At 38.5% G+C, this 25,822-nt stretch overlaps 1 pseudogene across 1 annotated transcript; it reads right to left on the bottom strand.

Annotated features, from left to right (window-relative positions):
• Window positions 1–105: 105 nt before the first annotated feature.
• On the bottom strand, window positions 106–22,054 carry LOC307176372 (ferritin light chain-like; annotated as a pseudogene). The gene is made up of 2 exons: window positions 22,026–22,054; window positions 106–720 (listed from the first exon to the last, which is right to left on the bottom strand). The product of its transcript is annotated as a ferritin light chain-like (transcript).
• Between the last annotated feature and the right edge of the window lie 3,768 nt (window positions 22,055–25,822).

Genomic DNA, 25,822 nt, shown 5'->3' with positions numbered 1-25,822 from the left:
TTTTTCCTCTTTATTCTGTTTGTGTTTCAAATAGGCTTTTTTTTTTTTCCTTCTGCAAAAAGCGTTATTGTTTCCATTTGGTCCAAGGCTTGGGAGAGGGCTCGAGGGCGGTTACAAAGCTGCCTAGTAGCTGCAGAGCAGGGCTTCAGGCAGAAGCTCTGATGCCAGAGGGGCTCCTCAGAGGCCGCTGGACTTAAGAGACTCCTGTTTGTGCTCGAGGGTGAGCCTTTCAAAGAGATACTCGCCCAGCACAGCCTGCGGACCAGCCAGCCTGCGGAGGTTGGTCAGGTGGTCGCCCATCTTCTTGATGAGTTTCACCTGCTCCTCCAGGAAGCGGCTCTCCAGGAAGTCACAGAGGTGGGAGTCTGCGCGGGCGGAACCCAGGGCGCGCAGATCTGATAGTGCCTGGTGCAGGCTCTTCTCCCTAAGAATGGCGGCTTCCACAGCGTCCTGGGTTTTACCCCACTCATCTTGAGAAGGCTTCCGCGCATCCTGGAAGAGGGCGCGGCCACAGCACTGGTTTTGCATTTTCAAGAGACGCTGGGCGCCCTCACACTTCTCCTCAGCCAGTTGGCGAAAAATGTGGCCCACACTGTCCAGAGTCCCATTGTTGCTGTCGAAATAGAAGCTCAGAGAGAGGTAAGTGTCCCCAGATGCATGTTGAACAGGCGGTGGACGGCGGCCTCCACCTCGATGGAATAATTCTGACGCACCTGGGAACTCGTGGTTGATCAGTGATAAGGAGCTAAGCTCAAAAAACGGTGTTGGCCTGTCCTGGAGGCTGAGGATAGCTGAGTGGCTGATTCCAAAGGTTGCGACAGGAAGAAAGGTTGGAGGGTGGTCGGGGGCTGGAGCAAGGAGCGTCCCTGGGTCTGTTCATTCCAAACACTGTTGAAGCAAAAGACAGAACTGCAGGACTGCCGAGCGCACTGCCTCAAATAGGCTTTGATATAAATGAACCAGAAGTCCAAGCAAGGACAAAACTTACCCTTCCCCCCACCAAAATAGCTGGCGATACTAGAATCTAGACCTGGGAAGGGATTCTTCCATTACTTTCTGAACATTCCAGGCCACTAGAGCAGTGGTTCTCAGAGTATGGTCACCTTGTAACCAAGCAGTACCCTATGGGGCCTTCCTAGGACAGACCCATCCCCCATATCCTCTGCTGTAGTTCCTCTCTGAAGTACTCAGATAATAGTATCTCAGGCATATTTCTTGAGTTTTCAGATGCTCAAAACCACCGCCCAGTGGAAGAAATTAACTCCTTGATGATCATGAGCACGTAGCCCCCAGACCTTCTGGCACCTAAGGATGGATAATGTTACCTGCCCTGTGGCCTCAACATAACCAATCAGAGGATTGTGCACGAGCTGATCACATTCCCTGGGACGTCCCTCCCTCACCTGGCCTTTAAACATGCTTTGCTGAAATCCTTTGGAGATTTCAGGGTGTTTTGGAACTCGGGCCACCCCTCTCCTTGCTCGATCCTGCAGTAAACCTTTCTCTGCTCCAGACTCCAACCTTTAGGTTTGTTTGGCCTCACTGTGCTTCAGACACACGAACCTGCATTCGGTAACAACCTGACCAGTTTTACCAGCGTCCCCTGATAATGTGTCAGATATTCAAGTTTTAGGGCCCTGTCCCAGCCCTATGGAATCAGCAGCTCTGGTGGGGCTCAGTGATCTCTGTTATAACAGGCCCTCCAGATGATTTTTATTCACCTTAAAGTTTGAAAATATCTGCATTGTCAGCTGGCCAAAGCGTCCACCAGCAGGTGAAGGGGAGTGGTGCCTGGAAAAGATAGGGACCAGCCAAGGCAAGTACAGCAGCATTTGCCGTGGTAGTAATGGAGAATGCCTTTTCTCCACTGGTTGGCACAGACTAGGATCTGGGAGCAGTGGCAGGGTTATTTAGGATGCTTTACATTTCAATGTAGAGTGACCGCTGTCCTGGTTTGCCAGGGACTTCCCCTGTGTGAGCACTTAAAATCTCATCCTGGCAAACCCCTTAGCCCTGGGTTTGAAAAACGTAGGGAATAACATGAAATTTAGGGGAAACATGATCTAGGTTTTGGGCAAGTCACAAGTGCTAATTAAAGCTAAGCAAGTATGGACAACACTAGCGTTCTTTAGCCCTTTGCGGGGAGGTAAATCTGATTGGGTGAAAGGACTTACTGTTAAGAGATCTTTGTAGAAACATCCCCTTCTGCTTAGTCCACTGGTTCTCAGTTCTGGCCAGACATTGGCATCGTCTGAGGAGATTTAAAATGATTTTATTGGTCTACGATGACCAACCGTCAGTGTGAGGGTTTTTAAAAAGTGCTTCAGATGATTCTAGTGCACAACCAAATTTAGGTGCCACTGCTTAAGCTTTTGAACCGCTGCTGCATATTTTCACCTCATCTTCCTATGAGAATATCCAACTGTAGTTGAGGTTTGTTTTTTTTTTTTTCTTTTTCTTTTTTTAACTGTCTTATTATAAGATTTACTGTCTTAAATAAGGTTGAATGTACAGAAAATCTTGCTAGTCCATCTGGTATAGCTGGATACTTAGAATAATATCGTTAAGATATATACCATTTAAGTATTGTGACTGGCCTTTTTGAAATTAACATATGCATTGAATTAGTATGTTCTCTTTTGAAGTTGTTATGTTGGGGAGCTATACCTCTAATCTGCCATTGCTAAATATCTGGACACCTCTTATTAGGAATTGCTTTTAGAAATCTTTAGGGATTAAAATCAAGATTGCTGTATTATTTGCACTGGAACCACAAAAACCTCACAGAGTTCCCCCGCTGTACCTTCTACCCCCATCTCTAACCCTTGGCAACTTCTAATCTGTTCTCCATCTCCACGGTTTTGTTATTTTAAGAATAATATGTAAACATAATCATGAATTACTTAATCTTTGGAGATCGGCTTTTCAAAATTTTTCCCTCGGCATCATTCCCCTGAAGTTCATTTCAATTTTTGCGTATATTAATAATTTGTTCCTTTTTGTTGCTCGGTAGTATTCTATCATAAGATTTTATCACAATTTGTTTCAACATTCATCCACTGAAAGATATTTGGGTAGTTGCCAGTTTTTGGCTATTATAAATAAAACTGCTATGAACATTTATGTGTAAGTTTCTGTGGGAACTTAATTAAGTTTTTGTTTCTTTTGGATAAATGCTCAAGAGTACAATTACTGCGTTGTAGGGTGAATCTACTTTTAGGATTAAAAGAGACTGTCAAGCTGTTGATCAGAGTGGCTAAACCATTTTATTTTCCCACCAGTGATGTGATATAATTTTTCTATGTACTCGCCAGCATTTGATGTTGTCACTATACTTTAATTTTAGTTACTCTCTGACATCTCATTATGGTCTTAATTGGCATTTCCCTAATGGCTAATGATGCTGAGCATCTTTTCATGTGCTCCTTTGCCGTGTGTATATTCTCTTCCATGAAATGTCTGTTCCTGTCTTCTGCCTATTTTCTAGTTGGATTTTTTTAAGTTGTTTGGAGAGTTCTTTGTATATTATAGATACAAGTCATTTGTCTCATATGGGATTTTCAAATATGTTTTCCTACTGTGTAATTTGAGTTTTCATCCACTTAAAAGGCTCTTCTATGAAGCATTTTTAACTCATTTTGATGAGATCCAATTTATCACCTTTTGCCTTTATTGATCATACTTTTGGTGTCAAGTCTAAGAATTATTCCCCTAGTTCTAGATGCCAAACATTTTCTCCTATTTTTTTTTCTAAAAATGTCCTGCTTTTACATTTAAGATTATGATCCACTTTGATTTAATTTTTGTGTAAGGTGTGGAGGTTAAGGTTCATTTTTTGTTTGTTTGTTTTTGTCGAGGGATGTCCAACTGTTTCAGTACCATTTTTTGAAAAGTCTATTCTTCCTTGATAGCTTTTGCACTGCTGTCAAAAACAAGTTATATGTATTTATGTCAGTCTATTTCTGAGTTCTCTATTCCATTCCATTGATCTATGTATCTACCCTCCATCATTACTGCAAAATCTTGAAATTGGGTAGATTAATTCCTCCCATTTTCGTCTTCCTTTACAAGTTGTTTTAGCTATTCTTCAGCCTCTTCTTACCATATAAATCTTAGAATAAGCTTGTCTAGATCCACAAAAACCTTGAGGGCATTTTAAGAGTAATTGTGTTAAACCTCTTAACTTGGGGAGAATTGACATCTTTATCATGTTGTGTTTTCTAATCCATGAACAAGGTATGTCTCCCTATTTGTTTGGGACTTAAAAATTTTTCTTCATCAGCATTTTGTAATTTTCAGTCTAGAGGTCCTATAAATGTCTTATTGGGCTTATATTTAAGTATTTATTTAGGTCAGTTGTAAATGGCATCACATAGTTTTATTTAAGCTTCTACACATTTGTTATTAATATATAATTTGATAAAATTGTGGTGATCTTGTACTCTAAATCATTTACAAACTAATATTATTTCTCAAGCTTTTTGTGGATTCCTTGGTATTTTCTCCATTTAGATTATCATCTCATCTTCAGATACAGACAGTTTTACTTTTCCTTATTCAGTATAATAGGATATATTACTATTCAACATTCAGTAGGATATGTTCCTTCCTATGCAACGTAGTAGGAATAGTCCTTTTATCTTTTAAATAAACTTTTTAAAAATTTAACTTTTAAATTTATGTATTTATTTATTTTTGCTTTATTTTCTTACTAGAACCTCCAGTGATATATTTAATAAAAGTGCTGAGAGCAGATATCGGTGCCTTTTTTCTGATCTTACAGAGAAAGCATCCAGTCTTTCACAGTTAAATATAATGTCGGTATAGGTTGTTTGTAGATCATCTTTATGAGTTTCAGTATGCTCCTTTTCTATTCCTAGTTTGCTTGGAGTTTTTTTTCTTCTTTTTTTAAAATCATGAATGGGATTGGATTTTGTCAAATGCTTTCTCTGCATTAATGGATAGGATCACATGACTTTTCCCCCTTAATGTATTGGATATGGTAGATTACACTGTTTAATTTTCCAATATTTAACCAACTTTGCATAACTGGAATAAATCCCACTTGGTCATGGTATATTATTCTTTTCGTATATTTCTGGATTTAATTTGCTAATATTTGGCTGAGGGTTTTTCAGCCAATTTCATAAAAAATATTGGTCTGTAGGTTTCTTTCTATACTATCCCTGTCTGGTTTTGATATCAAGGTAATACTGGCTTCATAAAATTAATTAGAAACTGTTCCCTCTACTTCTATTTCTTATCAAATCATGTAAAATTGGTGTTAATTCTTTAAGTCTTGGGTAAAAGTGAAACATCTAAGCCTGAACATTTCTTTTGGGAGTTTTTAAATGAAAAACCAGTGTTTCTAATGGTTACAGGAAAATTGAGATTATCTATTTCATCTTGGCTGAGTTTTGGTAGTTTTGGGTGTAGAAACATTGGCCCATTTCATCTACATTTTTGAATTCATAGTGTAGACTTGTTCATAGTAACTTGTCCCTCATTAACCTGCAGGATATGTCATGGTATCCCTGGTTGCATTTCTGATATCTGTGATTTGTGCCATCTCTCTGTTTATCTTTATCAGTCTTTCTAGATCTTTATTGGTTAGATTGTTTATTTCAAAGAACCAGCCTTTTGTTTCATTGATTTCCCCCCCTATTTTCCTGTTTTCAGTTTCATGGATTTATGTTTCATCTTTATTATTTCCTTCTTTCTGCTTGTTTAGTGTTTTTTTCCTCTTCCTTTTTTTACTATTTTAATATAGAAAATTAGATTATTTCTTTGAAATATTTTCTTTCCCAATTTAGTGCTATAAACTTCCCTTTCAGCATTGCTTTCACTTCATTCCACAAACTTTGATCTGTTCTATCTCCATTTTCTTTTATTCTATGCATTTAAAATTTTATCCTTGATGCTGTCTTTTTTACCCATGAGTTATTTGGAAGTGTGATGTTTAGTTTTCATGTGATTGAAGATTTTCCTGTTGTCTTTCTCTTATTGATTTCTAGTCTGATTCCATTATGGCTAGAGAACATACTCTCTATGATTTTAATTCTTTTAAATCTCCTAATGTTTTTTTATCGCCCAGTATATGGTATATGAGTGAATGTTCCATGGACACTTGAATATGTATTCTGCTCTTACTGAGTGTGTTCTTTAAATGTCAGTTATATCCTGTTGATTGATGATGTTTTCAGTTCTTCCATATCCTTGCTGATTTTTCTCTCTGGTAGTTGTATAAATTGCTGTGTTGAAGTCTCAAATAATAATTGTGGATTTAAAACTTTCTCCTTTTACCTTTTTCAGTGTTTGCTTCATGTATTTTGAAGTTCTGTTGTTTGGTGCACACACATTTAGTATCACTAGGTCATCTAGGTGGATTATTCCTATTATCTTTATGTAATGACCCTCTTTGCCCCTAATAATTTCCTTTGCTCTGAAGTGTACTTTATCTGATATTAATATAGCCATTCCTGCTTTTTCTGATTAATGTTCACATGATATATCATTTTCATCCTTTTACTTTGAACTACCTATATCATGATGTTTAAAGTAAGCTTCTTATACACAGTATATAGTTGGATCATGCTTGCAATTTTTTAATCTACTCTTCCAATCTCTGTCTTTGACTTGGTTATTTAGACCATTTACTGTTAATGTAATTATTACCATGTCAAAGATTTCATCTACCATGTTATTTTTTGTTTTATCTTTTACCTTAGTTTCTCAATCCTGTGTTTCCCTTATTTTTCCTTCTTGTGGGTTACTTAAACATTTTTTAATAAGTCCATTTTAATTTAATTCATTTATAATCATTTGTGTATACTGTTTGTATAGTTTTCTTAGTGGTTGCTTTTGGCATTACAGTATACATATGTAATTTATCATAGCCTACTGGAATCAGTGTTCCATTACTTCAAGTGAAGTTTCAAAATTTTACTTCCATTTAGGTCTCTTAATATTCCCCAGTTTTAAAGTATGATTTTCTGTAGTATTTCCTTTCTCTACATTGAGAACCCTATCAGATGGTGTCATCATTTTTGCTTTGACCATCATATAGAATTTAAGAAACTCATGAGGCTAATGATAGTCTCTTATATTTACCCCATTTGTTTTCACCCATTCCATTGTTCCCCTTTTCTTTCTGAAGTTCCCAGTCTTCTGTTATTGTTTATGTTTTCATAACAGTAGGTGATATCTTGGATTTCCAGTGCAACTGGATATGAGTTTCAGGAAACACTGAGCCTGGCTCACTTAATGCTACTGAGTTGGGGGGTTTGTATATGTTGGGCCTGTTGGCACAGCAGATGCTAGCAGATTAGACTAATGTTGATGGGACTAGTGCCACAGGAGGATGGGTTCCCATTCAGGCTATGCTGCTGCTACAGTAGATCAAGTCCCCCTCTACCCCAAGTGTGGGGCAGTGACCTGCTGCTGTCACTGCTTTGTATTAGGCTCCTTTTGCCTCAGGTGTGTGGTGGGATCCCTTGGAAGCTGCTGCTGCTGCTGTCAATCACAAGGTTAAATTCATTTCAGAAATACTTAAGTATAAATATATAGCCTGGCTCTTGTAGGACCTCTGTATTTTTTTTATTGCTTTCATACAAATTATCCCAAATTTAGTGACTCAAAGCAACGTAAATTTATGACCTTACAAGTCTGACATTGGTCTCAATTGAGTAAAGTAAAAGTGTTGGCAGGATCGACAGATGAATGGATAAAGATGTGGCACATATATACAATGGAATATTACTCAGCCATAAAAAGAAATGAAATTGTGTTATTTGTAGTGAGGTGGATTGATCTAGAGACTGTCATACAGAGTGAAGTAAGTCAGAAAGAGAAAAACAAATACCATATGCTAACACATATATATGGAATCTAAAAAAAAAAGAAAAAATGGTTATGAAGAACCTAGGGGCAGGGCAGGAATAAAGACGCAGCCATAGAGAGTGGACTTGAGGACACAGGGATGGGGAAGTGTAATCTGGGATGAAGTGAGAGAGTGGCATGGACATATATACACTACCAAATGTAAAATAGCTAGCTAGTGGGAAGCAGCCACAAACCACAGGGAGATCAGCTCTGTGCTTTGTGTCCACCTAGATGTGTGGGATAGGGAAGGGAGGGTGGGAGGGAGACGCAAGAGGGAGGAGATATGGGGATATATGTATATGTATAGCTGATTCACTTTGTTATGAAGCAGAAACTAACACACCATTGTAAAGCAATTATACTCCAATAAAGATGGTTAAAAAAGAAAAAAAAGTGTTGGCAGAGCTACATTCTTTTCTGGAGGCTCTTAGGGGTGTTTCTGTTCCCTGGACTTTATCTGCTTCCAGCGGTCACTTGTAGTCCTTGACTCAGAGTCCCCTTTCTCCACCTACAAACCCCAAAATGTTGCATCTCTCTGATTCTGCTTCTATTAGGACATCTCTCTCTTTCCCTTTCTACAGTTGGGAATGGTTTTCTGCTTTTAAGGACTCATGCAATTAGATTTGTTCCATGAGGTAATCCAGGATAATCTTTCTATCTCAAGGCCTATAACTTCAGTCATATCTGCAAAGTCCTCTTTACCGTGTAAGGTAACATATTATTGGGTTCTAGAGATTAGGGTGAGGGCATTTTTAGGAGCCATTATGCTGCCTACCACACCCTTAACAAGTGACCTTGAGAAAATTACTGAGACTTTAAAGCCTTACTTTCCTCAAACATAAAATGGAAAGAAAGATAACTAATTAATATCATGAAAGTGAAACAGTATATATGAAATCAACTAATTCAAAAAATAAGATTTCTTCTTTTTATGATTGGCATGATTCTCAGAGTTCAGTTACTTGAAGAGTTACTTTTTTTTAAACAGAACTAAGGAATTTCAGGGTTCAGGTGCTGTAAGATTGTCTGAATTATCTGAGTAACAATTAGCTAAGCACAGGTGTAAAGCATTTGATTTACTCCCTGGTGTCCTTTATCTTCTCATCCCACTAAATCCATATCCCTTGTCTAGCTCCAGCTAATAGAGTCAGAGCTTGTTTTACTGTTTAACTAAAGTTCAATTTAAATTTGCTCTACATCTCCAGATTCTCAGCCCTGGTTGCATATTATAATCACCTGGGGAGATTTCAAGACCTACTTGATGCCAGAGTTTTACCTATCATGGATATTTGAGGAGGGACCTGGAATGAAATGCTCTAGCTTATGGTTTGGGGAGCCAAATCATAGTCTACACTGAGCCAAACCATTTGCGAGATCACCTCTAAAAAGGAATTTATCTGTGGTGACTGATGCTCTTCCTTTGTCAGTATGCTTGTCCCTCTTTGGGGGAAAAGAAGAAGGGGGAAAAAAAACCCAGTGGTTGGGCTCCCTGAATTATAACCTGATGCTGTGGAATTAGTGTTGGCTCATAGAGCACATCTTTGGATACCCATTCTCTCTCCTGCTTCCTTGCATGAGCTTATATCCTGGGGCAGTTTTTCATCCACCACCCTCTTTTGCTTCTAATCTTAGCAAGTAAAGTCTCTCCTTAATGAAACAGCATTTCATGAGACTTACTGGGAGCATAGGTCTGTTCCAGACCTATCCTATGTTAGCTAAAGCAGATATAAGTGATGTATTTTTGGCATTCATCCTTGTGGGTTGGAGAGAGAAGACAGAATTTTATCCTTTAGGTGTCATATGACTGGGCAAATGGGCTCATTCCCTCTACTGCCTACCATGTAAAATACTGAGGGTGTTACCTCTAGAAGGTATCTTCTAGGTATCAAAATAGTTCAGATAAGTCATATTTCTCAGTAAAAGGTGACAAAACTATGGCTTAGGTGGTGAATTTTCCATGTCAATTTGTCTGGGCCACCATGCCCAGTTATTTGGTCAAATATTATTCTGGATATTTCTGTGATGGTGTTTTTGTGTTTTTTAAAATTTTTATGTTTTATTTATTTATAATTTTTGGCTGCATTGGGTCTTCGTTGCTGCACGTGGGCTTTCTCTATTTGCAGCAAGCGAGGGCTACTCTTTGTTGTGGTGTGCGGGCTTCTCATTGTGGTGGCTTCTCTTGTTGCAGAGCATGGGCGCTAGGTGCACGGGCTCAGTAGCTGTGGTGCATGTGCTTAGTTGCTCCACGGCATGTGAGATCTTCCCAGACCAGGGCTCAAACCCGTGTCCCCTGCATTGGCAGGCGGATTCTTAACCACTGTGCCACCAGGGTAGTCCCTGTGATGGTGTTTTTGGATGAAATTCATAATTAAATTTGTGGTGGACTTTGAGTAAAGCAGATTATCCTCCATAATATGCATGGGCCTCATCCAATCAGGTGAAGCTCTTAATAAAGACTGACCTCCCTGTCGCAAAAAGGAATTCTGCCAGAAGACTTACAGAAATTGAACTGCAACTCTTCCTAGAGTCTCTAGACAGCCTAACCTGCAGATTTTGAATTTACCAAGCCTCTATTATTGTGTGAACCAGTTGTTTAAAATCTCTCTCTCTTTCTCTATCTTTATATAGATATGGATATAGATCTAGGTATCAATATCGATATCTAGATCTATATCTATCAGTATATATGGGCACATTGTATACACATGCTGTTGGTTCTGTTTTTCTGGAGAACCTTGACTAATACAGTGGCCCATATAAATAAAAGGACGAACCCAAGTTCACCCAGGTAGAAAGTAGTACAATGAGAACTGGAACTTAAGGCCTCATGACTCATTCAGCTGTGAACACTGACCCAGAACTGGCGTCCGCACACTCTGGCCCACTGATCAGATCTCGCTTGACTCCTGGTTTTGTACATAACGTTTGGATTGAACACAGCCGCATCCATTCATTAACGTATTGTGCATGGCTGTTTCTGTGCTACAGCAGCAGATGGGCAGTTGTAATGCAGACGTATGGTACAGAAAATCCAAAATATTTACTATCTGACCCTTTACAAAAAAGATCTGCTGACCCCTGCTCTAGGATGCCATCTGATTTCTGATAGCACCGAGGAGAATAATTCATGCACATTGGGATAGATTGTTAATCTCATGTCCTCCTTAGGTCAAAGATCTCTTAAATGCTTACCCTTGCAATAGCCAGCTTGGGGAGCACTGTCTGAGGATGCAGAAATATTTCTTGCCAGGTCTTTCCAATCCACACTGCTCCCAGACTATGGTTCTTAAAACCTGTTTTTTTAAAAATTTTTTATTAGAGTATAGTTGATTTACAGTGCTGTGTTAGTTTCAGGTGTACAGCAAAGTGAATCAGTTATACATGTACATATATCCACTTTTTTTTTTTTTCTTTTTTCAGTACGTGGGCCTCTCACTGTTGTGGCCTTTCCCGTTGTGGAGCACAGGCTCCAGACGCGCAGGCTCAGCAGCCATGGCTCACGGGCCCAGCCGCTCCGCGGCATGTGGGATCTTCGCGGACCGGGGCACGAACCCGTGTCCCCTGCATCAGCAGGCAGACTCTCAACCACTGTGCCACCAGGGAAGCCCCACTTTTATTTTTTTTTTTTGGAGTCTTTTCCAAATAGCCCATTACAGAGTACTGAATGGAGTTCCCTGGGCTAATAAGAAGAGCAGGTTCTTATTAGTTATCTATTTTATGTATAGTAGTGTGTATATTTCAGTCCCAATCTCCCAATTTAGCCTCCCTGCCACAATCCCCTGGTAACCCTAAGTTTGTTTTCTACATCCGTGCCTCTACTTCTAAAACCTGTCTATTTTAACCAACTACCACTCATTGCTTACTGTCTCTGGCTTCATGTACTTGATAATAAATCTACTTCTTGTTCTATCCTGGATGACATGTTCCAAGGACTGAGATAATATCTTATTCTACATAATTTGTCCTTGATATTGTCTATCTTGGGGTCTTCATCTATGTCCCAAAGAAGACAGTCACTCTGTCTTCTAGTACTACTACTAATACCACATTTTATGGCATGAATTTGACCCAATGCACTGAACTATCCCTTTAGAAGCTGTATGCAACCTGTCACTGGGTTTTAGCACAGGGGTAGAACTCAGATTAGTGATCATATATAAACAAATCTACTTGACCAGAAACTTTTTGTCTCACCATTTATTACACAAGTAACTTCTGTCTTTGCATCTATGATGTAAATATTTTTAATTTCCTAAATTATCTGAAAAGTTATTTAGAGCTTCCATTTCAGTAGGCATTGGAATTGCTGTGTTATGACTATTTCATTATTTTATTTCCAAGTGTTAAATTAGGCTTCAAGCTTTGGCCAAGAGTAGACAGGAAAGGGTTTCAAAGAAATGAAGAGTGGGAAAAACTTCTGATGCAAGGGAGACTTAATAAAGATTTGATTTTGAATCAATAATTTATAATAAAGGTTTGAGTTTGAATCAATAATTTATGTCATTGCAAAATAGCTCCCTGGTAAAATTCCATTCTTTGGTAATCATTAAGTACAGAAATTAACAATCAAAATATGCAGTGATCTTCTTCATTTTCTAAAAACAAACCTATATCTAGATGAGAGGAGAATTCATCTCATAACTCAGGCTCTGGACTTACGACTCCAAGTTCTGTCTTCTTTCAACCATACCTGCTAAGTTTCTGTCTAACTTCTTGAGCATGAGGTAATGGCGTCAGCTTTCATCTCCTTCCTCAGTATATAGCTTGGTAAGTATGAGTAAGGGATCTAAAACTTGAGAACCTGGGTTCAAATCTTGACTCTAAAATTTACTTGTTGAGTACTCTTGAGCATGTTATCTGTTTTTGCCTCAGTTTTCTCATCTATAAAATAGAGATACCATTACTTCTCTCAGGGAGTTGCTATGAGGGTGAAAGAGAAAATTCGTACAATGCAAGAATTTATCAGTTCTTGGAACACAATAAATACCGAAAAATAATGTTAGCCTTTATCAAAGGCCCCCTCATTTTATGGATAATACAGATTAGTTTATATAGGTCTAATATTTACATATACATAAACATTTTGTACCTATGTGTGTGTATACATTCTTCTTAGAAATTGAGCAGTCAACATTCACATCTAAAAATCTGTGCTCTGTGAAATGTAGAAATCCTGTGTACAGACACAGTGCTATAGTTATCTATTGCTACATAATAAAGAAGTCCAAACTTAGTGGTGAAATAAACAAAAATTTTAATATGTGCCCAGATTCTGTGGGTCAGCAATTCAAACAGTACACAGAGGAGATGGCTCGTCTCTACTCCATGACTGATATCTGAAACCTCAGCTCATGAGGATTCAGATGGCTGGGGCTGGAATCATCTAGATAATTTTAATTCACATGTCTGGCCCTTGAAGACTGGGCCCAACAAGGACTGTTGACTGGAGTGCCTATAGATGGCTGCCCAGGTGGCTTGGACTTCTCATAACGTGGTAGTTAGGATTCAAGATAGAGTATTCCAAGAGAATGAGTGTCCAGGGTTGAAGCATTCCACGAGAATCATGCAAAAGCTGCATGACCTTTTATGACCTAGTCTTAGATGTTACATAGCATCACTTTCATTATATACTATTGCAGGCGTTGGAGACCTTTTTCCATAAAGTGTCAGACAGTCAATATTTTAGGCTTTACAAGCCATACAGTCTCTTTTGCAACTACTTAGCTCTGCTGCTGTGATGTGAAAACAGACACAAACAATACATATACTAAGGAACATGGCTGTATTCCAATAAAACTTCATTTATAAAAGCTGGTAGAGGCCTAGACTTGGCCCACCAGCCATAAGTTACTGACCCCTGCTGTATTGTTTGAAGCCATGGAAAGCCTGCCCAAATTCAAGGGAAAATGCCCACATCTGGATGCGAAGAATGGCAATGAATCTGAGATCCTGTATTAAAACCATGACATACGGGATATTTATAAGAGGATCTGTCTGCATACCTAGTTTCTCCCATGTATGCTGGATATGAGGTATTGGGACATCTTACATCTCTGTAAGCCTGGGTCAGGGTCAACGTTGGAATCTGAACTCAATGACCTTGATTTCTGGAATAATCGGTAACTCTGATTATGATTTGCTTACACTCCTTACCCCAATAAATATACCACAAAAGATAGATTTCAAGTAAACAATTGCTTTATGGCAGAGTTTTATTAAGTCTCCATTGACTGAATTATTCCATTTTGGTTGGAAAGCATGAGCTTTTTTCTTTCCTAAAGAGATCTGCAACTTTTCAGATGTGGCATTTCATTCTACTGAGAGGATGATGTAGGTTTTTATAAACGGAAAAAGCAGGGCAGGCTGAGCTCACTCAGATCGTACTAATGCTTACAGGAATAACCGAAACTGGAACATAGGCTTCTAGGTTTTCCTGTCCTGTGCTCTTTCCGGTAGGTGCCATTGTCTGCTGGGTCTGGCAGTAATAATTTCTGACCTTTACCTCTCTATGCTCTTGTGAAGTGGTTTGGGGCTTTGTTAGCTTTCTTATGAGTTTGTACTAAATTGTGTCCATAAAGTAGGCTGAATTCCTCAGGGAAGGATGATAGCTGTTACTGTGTTATTACTGCAAATGTTGTGTTGGTTACCTTTTTTCTTTTCTTTTGTCCAGTTGTATCCTGAACTTAAAAGTTATATTATCCGAAATGAAAGATGTGCATCTGGTAGAAAAGACTAATTTAAGGGATGAAAATTCCTGATGATTGCTTCAGTCAACCCTTAATACACACTGAGCTTCATTAGTAAATAGACAACTCTCAGACCATTCCCTTGGAAGAGGTCGCATAATCAGCCTTTGTGTTCATTTCGCATTCTGTTCCGTAGAGACAGAACAAATTAGAATAATTAGCTGGTACAGGAAAGCACAAAGAACTTTCTTCTGTTTTTGTGATGCATCCCGTAATAAGGGTTGAAAATGAGACTGGAGGTAAGAACGTGAAACTCAGAAGGGCAAAGGAGAGAGGATATTGTTTCTTTGAAAATATTCTTTCAGTGTTGGCCCAGAAGAAATATGAAGCTGAGGAAATTTTTTTTTTAATGATGATTTTTGTGTTGATGATGTGAGTGTGGAAATAGTAAGAATCAGGAAGCAAGCATCCTTTTCCACCAAGGACTTGGGAGCAAATGAAACCATAAATACTCCCCGCTCTTGGAAACCCTTTTGGAGCAGTAATCAGAGAAGGGTAAAGGCAAAGCCTCAGGGCAGAGGTGTTCAGAGCAAAGGGATAGGAGGAGAACAAAAGGAGAGTGGATATGTTTAGAGCTGTCATTTTGAAATTTACCTGCTTCTGATTCAGTGCTGCTTTGCTGCTCTGTTGGTCCAGTGGAAATCCTCAAAGCAGGAGCAGCCGTATTTTAAAATAATAAGGGTAGAGCAAGTGACTTTAATCCACGTCTCTTTAGCTCAGAAGGACAGAGGAGAGTGCGAGGAAAGAGTGAGGCCACAAGGAATTGTTCACTGGGTACCTTTTCCCCAAACCTCACTAACTGGGAGAAACTGACCACTGGATTATGTGCCTTGAAGGAAAGCAAATATGTTGAAAGCAAAGAGTGTGGAGCTTGTTTAGAAAGCAAGCTCTATCCTTTGGTCACCTGCTGATGATAATAGCATTGGCTGAGCCCTGACCATTTACAACGAAGGCACTTCTGTAGGTAATAAGTTCCAGGAGGGCCCGAACTGAGTATGTCTGTTTCAGCATTTAGCATGGTTTAGCATCTGAGAGGCCGGTACATTATTGGCATATAGTAGACTTAAAAATGGATATTTGTGATTGTCTGAATGAGTGGATGTGTGTGATTCACATCCTATTTGCAGGTCCTATGCCCTACAGTGGATTTTCAGTGTCAGGTTGTGAAAGTATTTATGACGGGGATTGGCATTGTTCCCTATCTAATGGATAAAGATCACACATGAAAGGACTTTACACTGACATCCTAAAAGCCTCATAGGAATTACTTAACAAAAAAATAAAATTGGATTCTGTATAATTTCTAATTTGTAAGCTGGCCAGAACACTGGTATTTCAGCCAGTCCTCTGGTAGTTCCGATGACGTCCCATGATCACCCAGGCATAATCAGAATGGCTTTAGGATTTGGGAGCCAAAATGTTCCTCAGTATTTACGGCTTTGCTAGTCCACTTAAGAAAATGGACTATTGAAAAAATAGCTTCAGACACAATATGGCATTATATGATTTAGCATGAAATCTGAGAAATATAGAGGTTATCTGAAGCCTACAATGGTAACGTTCCCTCTGCTATTGAAATTATTGTCTTTAAACAAAGATTCTACATCAGTAATGCTATGTATATATATTTTTTTATGATATTCAGGTTAATTTCCTATTCTCTCTAAGGAAGTAATTGGTTGGTTGGTATGAGAGATGCTGTGGTTTCCAAAGGTGAAAAGTATTATTTTGTTGTAATTTCCAGCTACCTAAGGATGGTAGAGGCCCAGGACACTGCAGTCAGTATATTATGTGGAGCAGGTTATATTGTGGTTTCTTTATGAACTTTTACATGTTTATTTTCTATGCAAGTTTGTGTGCTCCTTTTTGAGTTTTGGTAGATAAGTGTTTTGTCACTTTGGAATACTTGGAGTTTATATATATATATATATATATATATATATATATATATATAACATATATATATATATATTTTTTTAATGTAGTAGTTAAAGCCGTGTAGAGTGTACTAGTCTACCTAGGTTCAAATTCTGGCTTTACCCTATGACTTCCCTGTGGCTTCTTCTGCTCATCTATTAAAAAGGAGGATAATAAGACTGCTGTGGTGAGTTACATACTAAGTGCTATTTAAGCATTTGCTATAATGATCATGTATACTCAAAGGCAAGGAACTTGCCCCTTGATCGTCTCTGTATTCCTAGTGCTTAAGAATTCCTAGTGCTTTCCTAGTGCATTGTCTTAGGATAGAGATAGCTCAGTATAGTTCTTCTCACTATAAAGTACTGTTACGTTGAAAGTCTTTGCTTGTGTACTAATAATCTATGACATATCTGCTGAGGACAAGGAAAGGATAAAACTGCAATGGATAACAAAAGATTGTATGATGTAATGCCTTTATTATGTAATTATAAAACTAACAAATGATCATGGTAGAAAATTTGAAAAACTCCTAGACAAAAGAGAGATCAACAAAATTTGGAGTAACTTTCAGAGTGTAGAGCTGTCCATGAATATTAATGCTTTCATATTTTCCAGGACTTTCAGTAGACTCTGCTTCTTAAGAGTCTATTCATGATATTTTACTTTAATGATGTTTTCATCATGGGGACACACACACACACAGAAATCTGTTAAAAAAAAAGACATGTAAATCACTGATGTTTCAGATAGCCACATGAAATAAAGTGAGAAAGGTCAACAAGCTGAAAGAATGAGAAGTAGCATGTCCTTAATTGCTTACATAATTCTGATAATTACCTCTTTGTGGATAAAGTAATTAATGGGGAATCTAATTCAAGAAAAAGATATGAACTGCAAGCCTTCTTGAAGCCAAGTATTTCTTTCCAGAAAAGGTTACTTTCCTCGGCCGTGCTTCCTTATTACCTGACAGGGAAAGAGTATTGTATGGCAAAGGATCTTCCTGAAGGAGGGTGCTTCCCACACTGATTGTCATAAGTGACTTCGGGATTACTGTTGCTGTATTACCAAAATCTTAAACTAGGATATTTTTGACAAATTTGGTCCTTAGTTAATTTTTAGAGCTACAAACTATCAGATGGCTCTGAAATAACAATTGTCTGGCTATTCTTCAGGGTGATCACAATATGGAAATGACCTTGAGGTATCACTAAAAAGCAGGAAGGTGTGAGTCTTCCTGAGGTTCCAGAGTGAAATGCGAGTTGGAGTTGGAGTTGGAAAAGAGGCCCACAACCAAGTGATAGAGAAGGAAATGTGAGGTCATCAGGTTGAAGTTAAGGTGAAGAGGCATGAGGAAATGGTCAACTGTTCCAGTATTACAAAGATCATCAAGAAGCATATCCATGAATGTGGTTTGTATTGCAATCTGCTGAAAAAGGGACAAATATCCTGGCCTGGCCTTCATGGAGATTATATTTTATTGATTCTGATAATAGATTATTGTTGAAAAGGGCCTCCTATAAATTATAACCATGCAAAGGCAGCAAGATAATTTTTTCTTTATGTGTGTTTCTCATTCCTACTCACTTCTATCTTAGGGGAAGAGAAAATCACAAAAAGCAAAAATGTCAATTCTCAGCTATTCATTTTCAAAATAATTTTTTTTCCAAATTCCAATGGAGGCAATAGGTTAACTGTTAAGATTTGTAAGCCTCAAAAAGCTACATTTTTACAAAGTGTCACCACATTTTATTCTATAAATAATAGCTTTGCAAAGAATATATGGTGATGCAAAGTTGGAAAAAGCTGGTTTTCCTTCCGTGAGTGGCTTCACTGTGTTGGGAGAAGAGGCACAGAAGAAATCCAAGTAATTAAACATGGGGTGAGTTTTCCTGATAGGGGACTCTAGTGCTTTAAAATAGACTAGATAATCCTAGGGATAATCTGAGGGTAGAACAGACCAATGCCTCATTTCCAATCTGGTACCCTGGAAGAAAACTGTATTTTCTTTAAGGTCTGGAGAGGTTTTTCTTCTGCTTTGTTTTGGTTTTGGTTCATTTTGTAATCAACCTTATTAAGGTATCATTTACATGCAATAAAATGCAGACATTTTTAGTCAACGGTTCAGTGACTTTTAATTAATGTATACATTTGTATAACTAGCACCCCCATAAAGATAGATAACAATTCTAAAACCCTAGAAAGTTTCCTCCCAGGCTTTTGCAAAATTATCCCCATCTCCCACCCAAAGGCAACCACGGATCTGTTTTTTATCTTTAGAGATGACTTTTGTCCAGTTTACAATTTCATGTAAGTTGAATAATACAGTAGGTGCCCTTCTGATCTGGCTTCACTTGCTCAGCATATGGTTTTTGAGATTCATTCATGTTGGGATGTTTTAAATCAGGACTTTAGCCTGGGTGGCTGATGTTGTCTGAAGGCACCTATAGGTACATCTGAGTCTCTGGCATTGTCACTGTCTGTTCTTGGCTCAGTATTTTCAACTTTACTAAGAAGCACAAGGTTGAAGTAATGAAGATCACTGTCAGTATAATGGATGTGAAGTGGGTTCTGTTATATAATATTCTCAGCATAAACTGATCTGCTTGGAATCATTGTGTTGATAATGGACAAGGATACTCCTCCTCCAAAAACCTTGATACTATAAAACTTCTAAAGGACGCTGTCCTAGGACTCTTTTAATTTTCATGTTTTGGGAAACATTTCTGGAGAATTCAAATGCTCGCAACCTGAAAGAAGCAATTATTCACCTGAAAGCTGACTCTGCTAAAGTTGAGTTGTCCGACCTTTACATGCTGATAGAACCCAAATAGCCTTGCAAAACAATGCTCTCTTGTTGGATATAAGCATATAGATTGCTTAAGATGGACGTGTATATGCAGTAAAGTGAAAAAACAGAGAATCTTTGAGTTTCCCTTGCTGGGTTTTGTTATTTTTTCATTTAAGTTTCTATAGCATATGCTAATAATTCAGGGAAACCTCAGGTTAGTTTTAGGTCCACTCTACATAAATGTTGAAGTACTCCATATCCACCTTTCTTCTACCTTCCTTCTTTTCTTCCATCTTTCCTTTGTAACTTCTTATAATCCATTATACTTAATCCTGCATTTGCTGAGGTGGCAATTAGTGTAGGAAAATACTGTGAAATTTTGCTGTTCAGAATGCATGTTGACCAAATTCTATATTGAGAAAAGGTCTGAATTTACCCAGAGTAACCCTTTCTCAGCGTCTTTGAATAAAGGGCATAGAAACTGGGCTATATATAATATCCTGACAGGTATGTAGAATTCATAGCAATTGCCCTAAAGAGCTTACCTAGCGTAGATGCATATGAATGCATTTAATAATTGCTTTACTGGCAGCAGTGCCAACCTACACAGTCTGTTCGGTTTTATATCATTCTCATTACCTGCTGTTTACCACTGTATACATTGCTAATGGTGTGGTTTCTATGCCTTGTGAATTTCTCGGCCAAATAATATGTAACTTATTGCACACTTCAGTGTAGAAGATGGAGACTCCATAACTTTTCATGTGCTCTTTGCCCCTTTAGAATGTATTACACTGAGATCAGGCAAAGTAATAAATTTATTTCAAATGTGCGGGATAGCTAAACATCAATTAGGACTGATGGGCAATATTTCTGCTTCCAGCCACATAACAGTTTTTAAAGACTAAGCCATTGAACGTGGAGTTACTGAACGTGGGACTTAGTTCACTGGGATCCTTGTTAGAAAACTAAAGGAAAACTTGGATTGGATTTGTGTGGCTTATTCAAGTAGTAACTAATTACCTACATCTTGGTGAACTTAATTTGTCACAATTGTTTGGTATTTTATTAACTCTCTTCCCTTTCTTCCCCGACTCTCACAAGAACAGATCATGAGTATCTTAAAACATACTAAGTCGTCTTCCATCCCTGTTAATCTAACTACAAAAGCACACTTTCCTTATCCAATGTAACTTACTGTCTTTTAGAGTGGCTGGGGTTTTAATTCTCTACAAAATTAAAACCAGCAAAGAGAAACATTTTCAAGGAGCCACCACATTGTAGCGCTTTAGAAAGAAGACTTTAGAATTAAGGGCAACTATATCATTTTATAGATAAAGCACCTGAGGCCTAAAGTAGGCAGGTAACCATCGAGGTCAGGGAAAGGGGTTGAAGATCAGGTTTCCAGAAAGAGTCTAGAGGGACTCAATCTGAGCAGGTCAAAAACTGAAAGGAGGCCACGAATGTTCTGGGAAGGCTGCCATCTGGCCTCAAGTGTGGGATTCAGACAGGGAGTGGACCCCGGGGGAACTGAGCTTCTGCAGTAGGCAGAAAAGTCCACCTCCTCTCCGGAAAGTGCCACTGAAATCAGGGAGTTGAGGGGAAAGAGCAATGAGTTCCAGTCCACCTGAGAAAGCAGGCCAGTCTGATTAACTCTGAATTTAGGCTTATTTCAGATACTTCTTGAGAAAGAAGTTGGACAAGAGCAAGTCCCACGCAGCCTCTTTTAAATCCATGCCCAGTATTTTCTGGTGGAGCTGCTTAAACCCTCCTAGTGACTCCAGCATTTTAATTTCACTCTATATTTAATTCCCACAGTTCTATGATTGATTATTTAATGGGCAAATAAGTAGGGTCACAAAAGAGTGTGAATGTATTTTACAGGATGAGGATGGGCGGAGTGGAGCAGTCTGGAATAGGACACCAATAAAAAGGGATCTTGGTAAAGAAGAACGTCTATTAGAAATGGAGAGGAATTCGCAAGAAAATTAGTGCCTGACACCACGCCCTTCTCTCTGCATGTTTAGAAGCTAGTTTCTAATTTTATTTTCGTAGGAGCTGTCCCTGTGATGAATTCTCTTTCACCTCCACACCATTTATCACATGGACATATTGTGAAGTTTGTGTGAGAGAAAGCAAGTATTAGAATGTGTCTTGCAAGGAGCTATAAACACTTCCTGGAACAATCTAGGGTAGAAGGAAAAGGAAAGGAAGGTGGAAACAAAGGAGGAAGACAGCTAATGATGCTGGAGTCTCTCGCTGGGATTTGTGGTATCTCTTTTTTAAACGAAGTACAGAAAGTCAGAACTTGACTGATTGTTTCCTGATCACGGTTTGTTTTCAGTTTTGCTTTTTTCTTGCTCTCTCATCAGTTATTCCAGCCATTGCTATGTCATTTTCAGTTTCAGTAAGCATGCCTGTCTTGTTTCCATTTGCATTATTCATGCAAACGTTGATTGAACTGATGACCCCGAGTTATCAAGGAAACATTAGATACACCAGTAGATACATTTCTTAATTTTAGAAAAAAATTACCGAGTGAAGGTTAAAATAACTCCTCTTCAATTTGTCATTTAAAAAAACTTCTCCTAACATACCTCATTGCCTAACAATGCCAGATAAATGAAGAATTCCTATGTATTCATGAATGCAGGCTAGTCTGTATATTTTTTGGCAGGTATGACCGTTACCGAGGGTAACGGCCTTGTTTGCCGGCCATGTCCTGTCTCCTAGATAGTTGTAGTTTCTGTTGTCTTTCAGTTGGTCCATTGGATATCAGAGGTGAATTTATAAAACTATACTTCCCTTTACACTTAGTTTTTTGTTTTGTTTTACTTGAAGTATAGTTGATTGACAATGTTGTGTTTCAGGTGTACAGCCAAGTGATTCCGATATATGTATTTCTTCTTCAAATCCTTTTACATTATAGGTTATTACAAGGTATTGAATATAGTTGCCTGTGCTATACAGTAGGACCTCGTAGTCTATCTACTTTATATATAGTATACACTTACTTTGTGTGATCCACGCTGGTCAGACCACATGATTATTTTCACTTCTGATATAATTTTTTCAGGTCCAACCTCAAATGTTTGATAAGAAGATATTTTTTAGCATGTGTGTGCTCTAAATCCAACAGTAGTTAGCAGAGATATGGTTTTGCACTAGGTATTCTTTGCTTTTTTGTTCTCGGCCAACCAACTGAAAATTAGCATTTATTTTCTGGTTGGTTTGCTAGATCTTTATGACTATAATAAAAGTCTTACATTTTGTCTCATATCTTAAAACACAATCTGAATTAGCAATGGGTATTGTGCTATACATAGGGGCTGTGATATAAATATTGTATCTAATTTCAAAAACATACAGCCTAGAAGGGAACACAGACACATAAGCAACAATTATGGCAACTGCATTTGTTTACTAAGTGAAATAGTACTGAGATGGATAAAGTGCTAGCAAGCCTTGAACAGCCAAATCAGCTTCAAAAATAGATGCGCAGTTCTTTAAAAATCTTTTTAACATTTTTCCATCTACATGTAGAATATAACTTAGCATAAAAACGGTACGGGTTTTATTTTAAGTAATGTAGCATTTTGACATCCTCATAATGAAATTAAATCCAAAAGGAGGTTTCTCTCCATGATCTCTTGAAATGGTCCTTGATCATCCACAATATTTCCCATCAACACAAAGGTGGTACCAAGGGCAGGAAACTCCAGCATTATTAAAGTTTCATAAAGCAAAGTCAATTTTAAGAATATAATGTCCCCAAACTGATAAAGGTCTTGACAGATAATTTCAAGGGAAGCATAAATTATTTTCTGTTTGTCAGAGGGCAAAAATATTTAGGTTGAGTTAATGAATGGTAGAGTTTTTGAGTGGAGAGTGTCCTTAAAATATTATGTAGATCTGTACAGTCAACAGATGCTAGCCACATGGCATTATTTATATTTAAACAAATTTAAAAATAAGATTAAAAAATCAGTTCCTCATTTGCATTTGCCATATTTCAAAGATGTTTATTAGCTCCATGTAGCTATTGAATACTGCATTGCATGGTACAGATATAGAATATTTTCATTATCACCAAAACTTCTACTGAGCAATACTAAAATTATACCCAGATATTCACAGAGAAGGCAACCAAGTCTCAAAGAAATAATATAACTTCCCCAAGATCACACAGCTGTGTTTTTAAAGAAAAAGAAAACGACACAAAGAAATAGTAACAGAGGCATTAACGAAACCCAGTAAGTTTCTGGAGCAGTCAAAGTAGGGTTTAAAAGTGCATACTTAGCTGTTAGCAGGGTTGAAGCTCTTGATGGTTGGTAAGATCTACCTGCCTGAATTTGGACATTAGCATTTTCTGCAATGAATTAAAAGCAAAAGATCCTTTCAGCGAATGGCTGCCAGCTCCATATTTTTAGCCACTGCCGTGCTTCCAGGTTATGTTTATCACTTTCATGTACAGGGCACCACTGTGAAATGTGACGGTTTATCTGACCCCAGAGAAATCAAGAAATCTTGTGGGGGTTATGGCTATATTTGAAAAGGTTGATTTTTAAATGCATCATGCAGACTGGCCCTGTTTTAAAAGGGATTCCTGCCATCAAATAATCAAAATGTAAACTCTCTTCTTAACTTGCAAAAGTCAAAGATAGTCCCTGCATCTTTATTATTTCGTTGAAATCCAAATATTATTTTTCCATTCTCTAACTTGTTTTCCTCACAGTGTGATCAACTATTGCCAAGGACGGAAAGGTTAGATTTATCAGTCAAAGTTTGCTAAAGGCCCCCTAGGTAACTGAACCCTCAGGAGAAACAATCGTCATGTATTCTTTTTCTGTTGTTTCAGTATCTTCGTAAAGAGTCATTTCAATATGTTTGGTTCTGTAGCAGAGGTTCTGTGAAGTGCTTATCTTCCTCAGAGGTCCAGAAAGCCTGCGAGTCTGTGGGTAAAGATGGGTAAGGAGAGAGAGGGAAGGAGGCTAGATAGAGGCTCAGTGCTGATAAGGACAGTGTTCTAAAGCCTCCTGGGGGTGAGGCTGGGGTGTACAAACACCCACGACTAATCTAGACAGAAACTGAATAATCAAGGGGACGACCACTGTGAAGTCATGTGGTCACCTCTCCCTCTAGAAATAAATATTGCCCTCAGTAAGTCTCCCCCCTGCCCCAGAAGAGCATTAGGAAGGTCTGGACAGGGGGATTATTGGCAGAAATGGAAAAAGCAGGTTGAAGGGATTAGCCTGGAGCAGAGAGCCCAAGAAACCCAAGCCAGTAGATGGAAGGCAGACTTTTCATGGAAGTCTCCAAGCCCACATCAAGTTCTGGGACCACCAAGTACAAGTCAAAGAGTGCTCATTTAACCCCTTTGGGCCCCCACGGGAGTGGAGGAAGGCTGGACAGAGAGGGAGAAGGGGCCATTGAAGGTACAGTATTTACTATGGGATTTAACTCCTCAAAGGCCTCCCAGTAGCTTCAGATCTGCTCAAGAATCCTTCATGTCCTGCTGGTTTGCAGTGAGTGGCTCACAGCTTCAAGGCCTCCTCTGCCAGATGGAGAACTATTTCAAACATCCTGCCTCTGTTTTGTACTCTAGCAATGCAGACCGGAAACGTGACCCCATTTTCAGGTTCTAAAGAGAAATTCTAAGTACCTGAAAGACTGAGGAACATGGTGGCTTTTATTTAAGATGTGGAGATAGAGAGCACATACCTGGACTTGGGCCTGCAGCAGCACAGAATTGCACCAAGAGTTCCCTTTATTTTCTCTCGCATCTCTGTTCCTCCTTTTCTGTCTGCTGGATTAGCCACGGGGACTCCAAGTTCTTCATTGTGTGGTCCTGGTACCAAGATTCTCCTGGGAATTATAAAGCTATTCACCTTCTACATTGAGCACTTCTTATTTTTTCCCCAGCAACATAAGTCATCCTTAAGAAGGGTCAGGGTGCTAGCTCTTAAATATATATTAGTTATCCCTTTGTACATTAAATTCTCTTTCTTGGAGACTGCTCCTGAGATGGTGTTCACCGTGCTCTCAGCTGGCCTCCTGAAGTTCTGCCCTGCCTTCCCCAACAGGTACAGTTCAGGAGCTGCCTACCTCAGGGTGATAAGTTCTCTTCTAGTTGCTTTATTCCTTTCCCTTTTACATTTAGAGAGTATAATTGGAATACATAAACTTCTCTGTGACCACAGCTTTATTTGCAACCCACAGGTTTTGTTATGGCATGTTTTCATTATCATTCAATTAATAAAATTCTAATTCCCATTGCGACTTTATCTTTGACCTACATAATGATCAGAAGTATGTCTTTAATATCCAACTATTTGGTAAAATATTGGTTATATAGTTTTAAATTTCTTGCTTATTCGGAGTCTTGTTTTATAACCAGAATATAGTCAATTTTATAAATGTGCCATGTGCACCTAAAAATTTCTGCGTGATATATATATTCCATCATTGTTGGTACAGTGTTTTATAT

The sequence above is a fragment of the Stenella coeruleoalba genome (genome assembly GCF_951394435.1).
Source record: "Stenella coeruleoalba genome assembly, chromosome: 17".
Taxonomy (NCBI): Eukaryota; Metazoa; Chordata; class Mammalia; order Artiodactyla; family Delphinidae; genus Stenella; species Stenella coeruleoalba.
The sequence above is the reverse complement of the archived record's forward strand: the minus strand, read 5'-3'. Positions and strand labels throughout refer to the sequence as shown.